The 9,753-nt window shown below is 36.5% G+C and overlaps 1 protein-coding gene across 1 annotated transcript in view; it reads left to right on the top strand.

The window, feature by feature from the left end:
* Positions 1 to 9,753, top strand: part of HPSE2 (heparanase 2 (inactive)) — a 663,935-nt gene that overhangs the window by 490,891 nt on the left and 163,291 nt on the right. The gene's annotated exons all lie outside the window — the stretch shown is intronic.

Here is a 9,753-nt window from a genome sequence, read left to right as displayed (position 1 = left end):
AGGTGAAAAATTTCCAAAATTAACAAAAGACAAAACCATAGATCCAGGAAGCTCAGAGAATATCAAATCCAATAAATACCAAGAAACCTACACCTAGGAATATCATATTCAAACTGCAGGAAGCCAAAGAAAAAGAGAAAACCTCAAAGGAAGCCAGGGGAAAACTACACTTTACCTATAGAGGACAAGGATATGAAGTACAGTGATATGAAGCAATATGAACAAAGATACGAAGTCTCAGTAGGAAACCATGCAAGCATGAAGAGAATTGTGTGAAATAATTAAAGTCAAAAGAAAAAAACTCACCCACATAGAGTTCTATATCCAGCAAAATCATCTTTGAAATGTGAAGGGGAAATAAAGGCTTTCTCAGACAAACAAAAACTGAGGGAATTAATCACCAGCAGATTTGCCCTACAAGAAAGAATGAAAGAAGTGTTTTAGGGAGAAGAAATATAGTATAGGTCAAGAATTCAAATCTACATAAAGGAAAATTGTCAAGGAAGGCATAAATGAAGGTAAGATAAATCTTGTATTTTTCTTATTTTTAACTGATCTAAAAGATATCTGTTTAAAGTAATAATAGTAACAATGTATTAGATAATTTTAGTATATGGGTAAGTGAAATGAATGACAGCAGTACCAAAAGAGGCAGGAGGGAAAAATTGAGAATAATGTTTTAAGTTACTTACAGTACATGTAAAATGTTATATTTTTATTTTTAAGGTACATTTAGATTAAAACATATATTGGAAACTCTAGAGCAACTACTTAAATTTTTGGAAAGAAGTATATTGCATGCTAAGAGAGGAGATAAAATGTAATGATATACAATGTTAAATTAAAACCAGGAAAAGAGGGGACCAAAAATAAAATAAAATAAAATAAAATAAAATAATAAAATAAAATAAAATAAATAAAATAAAATAAAATAAAATAAAATAAAATAAAATAAAATAAAATAAATAAAATAAAATAAAATATTCAAGGAAGAGAAAATACTCATATAGTAAATCTTAATCCCAACTATAGCAATGATTACTTTAAGTATGAAGTAAAAGACACCAATTTAAAGACAGAGATGTCTGGAAAAGTGTTTTGGGGGCTAGTTGTTGAATGGTGAGGTTTGGTGGGCTGTGCAGAGATAAAGTACAGAGGCCAGGATGGCAATTTGAGTTTTGGGGAAACCAAAAGATCCCTGAAAGGGAGATGCCCCCCGTGCCATTTTCCTATTCTTCTCGTGTTTACATAGTTCCTTCTACTCTAATTGCCCAGCATGTAACCAGAATATTAAGTGAAGTTTTACTATTTTGCTCTTAATTTAGAAATCAAGCTATCATCTTCCCTCTCAAAGAAAAAAAGAAACAGAATTTCTTTGCTTTTTATTTCTGTCTTGATTAAATTTTGGTTAAGTCTTTAAAATAAAGAGAATTCTTTAAAGGGGGGCTGTTCTTCTACCTAAAAATCTTTGTAGTCAGTTTGTTTTTTCTTCATGTTCAAACAAAAGCTCCTTTAATCACAGAGAAGACAACCTGCTAATGCTTTCCCTGATTCTCAGCCTGTTTTATGGTTTAATGATGACAGTGAATTTGTAAGATATTTGAAGGAAAAAAAAAACAACAGGACATTTTAGGGTATGATAAAAATTTCAATTTTTTGAAGGTTTTTGAAAGGAAGGATGGTAAGGAATCATTTCTTTGTTGAGAGGTATGTGACATTTTACCTTGAAATTATGACATTAAAATTTCTACTTGCTAAATAAATCTAATCAAATCATATGTCAGGTACAAATCATGTAATTATACATTCTGAGTACTAGCCCAAGGATTTGAATTTTATTTCATGGTACTGATGTGATTTATCATATTTATTCAGCTAGAAAGTAAGTATATGTTGTGATTAAACATGATACATATCTAACTTCAAATATTGGCCTGTGCCATTTTACTAACAAGATATTCAACTTCTCTGAGACTCATTTTTCCATATGTAAAACATGAACACGAATAGATTCTACCTAGACTCCAGAATATAGCTAGCATATAGCATAAGTTCCACGAGTGTTTATTGAAGAAATAATCTCATAATATTGTGCATTATAAATATATATGATGCATGACACATACTAAGCATTCAGTAACTGTTAGTTTTATACTGTCATCAGCATCCTTATCATGAATTTCCCTATTTGATTGGAAGGGGACATTCAGCTAAAATGGAAGAGGGTGTATTATTGTTTCTAGGAGAGTAATGTCTAAGTATTTCTCCTAAACAATCAGAACTAGATATCTTCTAGTTATAACCAATTGAAAATTTGATATTTAAGGTGTCTTATTTATTATGGAAGATTCATAACAGCCAATTATATACACCAAACTTACCTTTCATTATAGAGGCAGCAGAATGAAGTTTTCAAGCATATAGAAACTTAGGAAAAAGTTAGTTATTCACAAGACTTTGTTGAAAATCTTCTACTTGAAGATGAAGTAGCCAAACAAAAATGGAATCATGATGGGTAAATAGTGGTAAAAGGGATTGGTTGTAAATATAAAATAAATTTAACTATTTTTATATTTAAGGATTAAGATTAAAAATTAAAATTTCTGATATTATAGTTAAAAATAAATTATAGAAATTTTAGCTTCCAGAAAAGATGGAGTATACATACTTTTGCTTATTCCTCTATTTAGGTAAAACTAAAGCTCTAGCTATTGTTTGTAGACATGAAAAATTCTGAAAGATGGAAAGAATAAGGTAGCCTAGGAATCAGGGAACAGCACAGTGGTAAACTCCTTGGTTTGGGGTTTTTTTGTGTGTGTGGTGTTTTTTTTTTCTGCATAGATCCCAGATGTGGTTCTAGAGGAGCTGGCAACCGAGAAGCACCAACAGATACAAACAAAACATGCTCCAAAAAAGGCCAGCTTTCCCTATCCAGAGGTCCAGGAAAGGAACAGCCTAGCAAAATAGAAAAATTTTAGACAATAACCACTGTACTCTAATCAAACCCCACAGAAAAACCATGGTACTGTCCCCACCCCAACCCCTGCCAGCAAAGGTCAAACAAAATGCTGAGACTTTCACCCTGACCAGACTATGAATAAGCATCTCAAAAACCCCACTGGGGTGCCATCAGTGAAGGCCTAATGAGGAGTGCTGGGATTTTCACTTCTGCTAGTTTATAATGAAGACCCTCTCTACCATCCCACTCAGTGTTAGTGGAAACAAAATGGGGAACCTGGACTCCTACCTCCACTTGTCAGGAATGACACATCTCTTCCCCTCCCCTCTGGGATTCTGTCAGAAGATACCTACTGGAGACTCAGGACTTTCACCACTATCCGGCAGTAGTGAGGTTACTCCACCATTTGTGTCAGTGGAGGCCATGTGAGGAGCAGTAATGAGGCACTCCTACCCCTTGAACTTAGGGTAGTATATCAGTAGTATATCAGATGTCTAGTGGGGAGTTGGAACTTCTACACCCAAGCACCAGTAATGAGTTCCCCTATCTCCTGAGTGTCAGTGAGGGTCAGGTGGGGAACCTGGACTTCCAACCATACATGACAGTGATGAGGCAGTGTTCCCTTCTTACCCTGCCAGAGTGGTGTCTGAGGAGGCCAACCAAAACAGAAGAGTTAAATAAGATGCAGAGTCTTACAACACAATTCCCAAAATGTCCAGATATCATGTAAAAACTCACTTGTCAGGGGACCTGGGTGTCTCACCCAGTTGAGCATCTGACTTCAACTCAGATCCTGATCTTGAGGTTTAAAAGTCCTGCATATATGATGTATACAAGTTAGCTCAGAGCCTGGAGCCTGCTTTAGATTCTGTGTCTCCCTCTCTCTCTGTCCCTCCTCTGCTTGTGCTCTCTCTCTCTCTCTCAAAAATAAATAAACATTAAAAAAATTTTTTTAGGGGCACCTGGGTGGCGCAGTCGGTTAAGCGTCCGGCTTCAGCCAGGTCACGATCTCGCGGTCCGGGAGTTCGAGCCCCGCATCAGGCTCTGGGCTGATGGCTCAGAGCCTGGAGCCTGTTTCCGATTCTGTGTCTCCCTCTCTCTCTGCCCCTCCCCCGTTCATGCTCTGTCTCTCTCTGTCCCAAAAATAAATAAACGTTGAAAAAAAAAATTAAAAAAAAAAATTTTTTTTAAATCATTTCTCTACCAAAAACCAGAAAAATATCAACTTGAATGAGAAAAAATAATTAATAGATGCAAACATTGAGATAACAGAAATGTTCAAATTATCTAAGGATTTTAAATCGGCCATCATAGTGGTGCCTGGATGGCTCAGTCAGTTAAGTGTATGACTTCAGCTTAGGTCATGATCTCAGGGTTTATGGGTTCCAGCCCTGTGTCAGGCTCTGTGCTAACAGCTCAGAGCCTGGAACCTACTTCAGACTCTGTGTCTCCCCTCTCTCTGTCCCTCCCCTACTCATGCTCTATCTCTCTCTCTCAAAAAAAACCTTAAAAAAATTTAATAATAAAAAAAATCAGCCATCATAAGACTATTTCAATGAACAATTACAAAAACTCTTGAAGCAAATGAAAAAATAGACTCAGAAAAGAAGTAGGAAGTCTCAACAAAGAAATAAAAGGCATGAAGAATAACCAAATGGATGTGAAAATACAGAAAATGAAATAAAAACTCAGTGGATGTGTTCAACAGCAGAAATAAAGAGATAGATTTTTAAAAACCAGTGAACTTGAAGAAAGAATAATAGAAATTACCCAATCTGAACAATAGAACAGAGACTAGAAAAAAATAAGATAAAATAATGAGCAGAGTCTCAAGGATCTGTAGGACCAAAACAAAAGATCTAACATTTGTGTCAAAACTTGTCTATCTAGCAATCTCTATCCAGCAAAAAGATCCTTCAGGAATAAAAGGGAAATCAAGACATTTTCAGATGAAGGAAAAAATAAGAGAGTTTGTTGACAGAAGACCTACCTAAAAGAATGGCTAAAGTAAATTTTCTAAAAAGAAAAGAACTAATAAAATATGGAAACTTAGGGGCGCCTGGGTGGCTCAGTCGGTTAAGTGGCCGACTTCGGCTCAGGTTGTGATCTCGCGGTCCGTGAGTTGGAGCCCCGCGTCGGGCTCTGTGCTGACAGCTCAGCGCCTGGAGCCTGTTTCAGACTCTGCGTCTCCCTCTCTCTGACCCTCCCCCATTCGTGCTCTGTCTCTCTCTGTCTCAAAAATAAATAAACGTTAAAAAAATATATATGGAAACTTAGAGCATCAAGTAGGAAAATTGAAAAACAGAAAGGTAAAAGTTGAATACATGCAGTAGACTTTATTTCTCCTCTTGAGTTTCCTAAATTATGTTTGATGGTTGAAGCAAAAATTTTAACACTGACTGATGTACTTGTCAATAATTGTAACACTGGCTGATGTGGTTGTCAGTGTTGGAGAGACATAGGAGTAATACCCTTCTCTTTTTTAATTTTTCATAAAAACATTTCAAGGGACTAGTATCCAATATTCATTATTACTTATTATACTTTAACTTCTTTCTCTTCTATTACACTCAAATACCATTAAATTTTATCTATTTTGTTAAGAAAACAGAATATATAACATGATAACATTGCTCTAAAATTGTTGATATCAGTGTTTTATTATGAATATATATGAATATATATCATGTATATATATACATAATATATATATACACACACATACAAAGCTGTCTGCAGTGATTTTCTCTGAATGTTGATAAAAGTGGTGCATTGGGGTATGGTATGATTATTAAACTTCTTTGTACTTTTTGTTATCATGTTAAGGTTTTAAAATGAGTATGTATTTTTATTACAGAATCATTGTTTTGTTTAAAAATTAGTAAACCATAAGAGACTCTTAACTACAGAGAACAAACTGAGCATTGCTGGAGGAGGGGAAGGTGGATGGGGGGATGGGCTAAATGGGTGATGGGCATTAAGGAGGAGGGCACTTGTTGGGATGAGCACTGGATGTTATATGTAAGTGATGAATCACTAAATCCTACTCCTGAAACCAATTTTACTGTATATATTAACTAACTAGAATTTATTTATGTATTTATTTATTTTTTTTTTTTTTTTAGAGAGAGAAAGCATAAGCAGGGAAGGGGGAGAGAGAGAGGGAGACACAAAATCTGAGACACAGAATCTGAATCTGAAGAGTCTAAGCTGTCAGCACAGAGCCTGATGTGGGGCTTGAACCCATGAACCTTGAGATCATGACCTGAACTGAAGTCGGATGCTGAACTGACTGAGCCACTCAGGCACCCCTTAGCTAACTAGAATTTAAATAAAAACTTGAAATAAAGAAATTAAAAAAATAAATATTATGAATCAAAAGAATACAGCAATTGAAAATAAAGTATTTAAAGGAAAATTACAATTTTATTTTTAAATATTAGTGATACTGAAATTAAATCACACAATAATGCAATACTGAAATTTAAAATATCCTGCTAGAAATGGTTTCCTTGGGGGCTCGAGTAACATTTTCTATGCAACACAGAAACTGATTTTATGTTTACCACAGTCTTGAAATCTAAAAGATGAGTATGTCTCTCCATGTCAACCTCTTAGTCTCTCTTAACACATATATACACATATGCATGTGTGTACACAGACGTATGTTCATGGTAAATAGTGTCTTCAAAGGTTTTATATGGTGAGAGCCAGCCTTTCTTTTTAAATGAATAAATGGCAATTGTCATGAAAAGAGATATATTGATGTAAGATATTCTCTAGGTGTAATATTCTACATGGTGAATATACTTCAAGGAGGTATAGCTCTATGACACTGAATTTGCTGGGAATAAAAGTTAAATGCAGAAACTAAAATATATAGGATGTTGGCAGGTGTAGTTACAGAAGCAGTTTCTGTGTGTGTGTGTGTGTACATGTGTGGGTGCATGTGTATGTGCATGTGCACATTTGTGAACATTGGGTATCTGTACATGAGCAGCCTCATGCAAGGTAGAGGTGAACCTCTGGGTTTCTGCATATGTGATGTATGCAAATTAGAATATGTGATTTTCTTCAAAGTGAGAATGCCTAAATAAATCTACCTCAAACTATATTGTCCCTCAGAGTGAAAACTCAGGTTTTCCACGGAAACCTACTAGAGAATACTGAATGTAGAGTTAAAAGACTGCCACCTACTGATGTGTGACCTTTAGTAATTGGCCTACCTTCCAAAGTGCAGATTCCATGTCTTCCTTGGTCAGCAGTAATTGCCTTGGTCACTGTTTTCATCCTGGACAGATATTCACCTTGCCTAGATGTAGAAGAAGAAAGATGATCTCTCCCCTCATCAACTATTAGTCGCATGGCATAAGAATTCAACCCCCTGTTGACAGTCACCCAGTTGATTCAAACTAAAATTAACTAGGATTCTCTAGGTTATACTTTTTATTTTCATACCAGGGACCATTTCTTTCCAAAGGATGCCTCTTTTTTTTTTTTTTTCAACGTTTATTTATTTTTGGGACAGAGAGAGACAGAGCATGAACGGGGGAGGGGCAGAGAGAGAGGGAGACACAGAATCGGAAAACAGGCTCCAGGCTCTGAGCCATCAGCCCAGAGCCTGACGCGGGGCTCGAACTCCCGGACCGCGAGATCGTGACCTGGCTGAAGTCGGACGCTTAACCGACTGCGCCACCCAGGCGCCCCAAAAGGATGCCTCTTTATTATGAACTGCTGATCAAAAAGATTGGTGAAATGAAGTTTTGTTGTAACAAATACCTACACACTAGTAAACAGAACACTAATTGCTTTAATAAATAAACCCCCAAATCTCAGTGGTCTAAACAGTTTGTTTTTCATTAATGTCATATCCAATCCTGATATACCTGATAGATGGCTTTATATGTGGTCATTCCAGGACCCATGCTTTTTCCATCTCATGACTTCTTGGAGACTTTCCATTCCTCTGGCAGTGGGGAAAGAGGCTATATGGAAGACATGTTAATTTCTGCTCAGAAGTGATACACATCTCCATCAAGTTCAGCCCAGAAGTGATATATTACTTCTGTTCACATTGCTTTGGGCTGATTAGTCTTTTAAGCCCCTTTCCTTTGACAGTGGCAGAGAAATAATAGGTTCTGGCTGAGCAGCTGCTTCTTGGCAAACAGCTCTGCACTATAGAAGGAGAGCACCAAATTTTGGTGGTCAGTAAGCTTTCTCCACCCCATCCAGGGGCACAAGCTCTGGTGAATGTGGAGCTCACTTCATGTGCCTACCCCTCTGTCAAAGATCACAGCCTGAGTGGTTGCTCTCTAAGTCCTTCAAACGGTTGTTTTATATATTTTGTCTTGGATTTTGAGTTGTCTGTGACAGAATGGTAATTCTTACACCAGTTATTCCATTATGGCTGGAATAGGAAGTAGTTCTTGATTTTAACCCCAGGCTTTCTTTTTTTTTTAATTTTTTAAAATGTTTATTTATTTTTGAGAGAGAGAGAGAGAGAGAGAGGGAGAGAGAGAGAGCAGGAGAGGGGCAGAGAGGGAGACACAGAATCTGAAGCAGGCTCCAGGCTCTGAGCTGTCAGCACAGACCTCACAAAGCTGTGAGATCATAATTTGAGTTGATGTTGGATGCTTAAACAACTGAGCCACCCAGGCGCCCCTAACCCAACATTTCTTAAACCTGTTTGACCATGGAACCACTTTTCTTCATATAACAGTTATTAAAAGACTTTGAAAAACATTTTTGCAGAGTAAATCTATACCACCTCCATTCCTTTACTTATCTCCCCAGGTGTTTGCTTTTGTTGGTTTTTTTTTTTTTTTTTTTTTTTGGTAATGTTTTGTTTTCTAGAGAAATTTGAGTTTAGCTCAGTTTTGTTCAGTTGATCGGTATTGTTAAAGTAGGCAAGACTAAAGGCAGTTGGAAAGCAATTGTACTGGATTACAGGACAGATGAAGTAAACACAGTACTCTCTAGCTCCACATGGGCAGAACGGAGAAGGAGGAGTGCTTGCTATCTTTTGCTTAGTACATACAAGATCTCGGGTTTCCTACTTTATCTCTGTGAGCCACAGTTTGTAACCTACAAAACAAGGAGTGTTCATGACGTTAAATGAGACCCATTATGTAAAATATCTAGTAAATAAGAAGTAACTTAATACATATAAGGCTCCTTCCTTCCTCTTTCTTCTATGTTCTCCTAGTTAGTAAGGCACTAACTTAATTATAGTTAAGTTAGTTGTGCTATTCTGCTACAGATATTGACAATTATATGAAAAGATGCCAGGGAAAGAATGAGGTAACCATATAGGCAGTTCCCAATAAATAAACACTGAGTTTCAAAAGTATTGCATATAGATGGTTAGGTTCTAGTAACTTAGAACTTGACATTCTTACTATTGATGCCCCACAGTTAATTGGCCATGAAGCTAATGACTGAAGCTTTGAGCCCCTCACTTGTCTTGGCTCCCCAGAGTGCAGGAGATGCTGAAAGTTGTAGAATGTTCTAGGTGGAAAGGGGTAGAGCAGTTTGCTATCAGGAAGTAGTACTATGTAAGCATTTCTGATAAATTGCTGAAAGAGCTCTCAGAAAAAAGAGTTTGATTCTCTAAGTTTCTGGGGGGTTGTTGTGATGTATTTTGTCACTCTAAATGAATATTTACTTTTGTACCTAATTTGGTACTTCTGATTTCTTTTTCTTAAAGATGGTCCCACAAATTGTTTAAGTTTCAGAACTCAAACACATGGATCTGCTCCTGCCCACACCTTTGGTACCATCATCTGCTACTATTC

The sequence above is a fragment of the Prionailurus bengalensis genome, chromosome D2 (genome assembly GCF_016509475.1).
Source record: "Prionailurus bengalensis isolate Pbe53 chromosome D2, Fcat_Pben_1.1_paternal_pri, whole genome shotgun sequence".
In the NCBI taxonomy this organism is placed as follows: Eukaryota; Metazoa; Chordata; class Mammalia; order Carnivora; family Felidae; genus Prionailurus; species Prionailurus bengalensis.
Note: the sequence above shows the minus strand (reverse complement) of the source record. Positions and strands in the feature narration are given on the sequence as shown.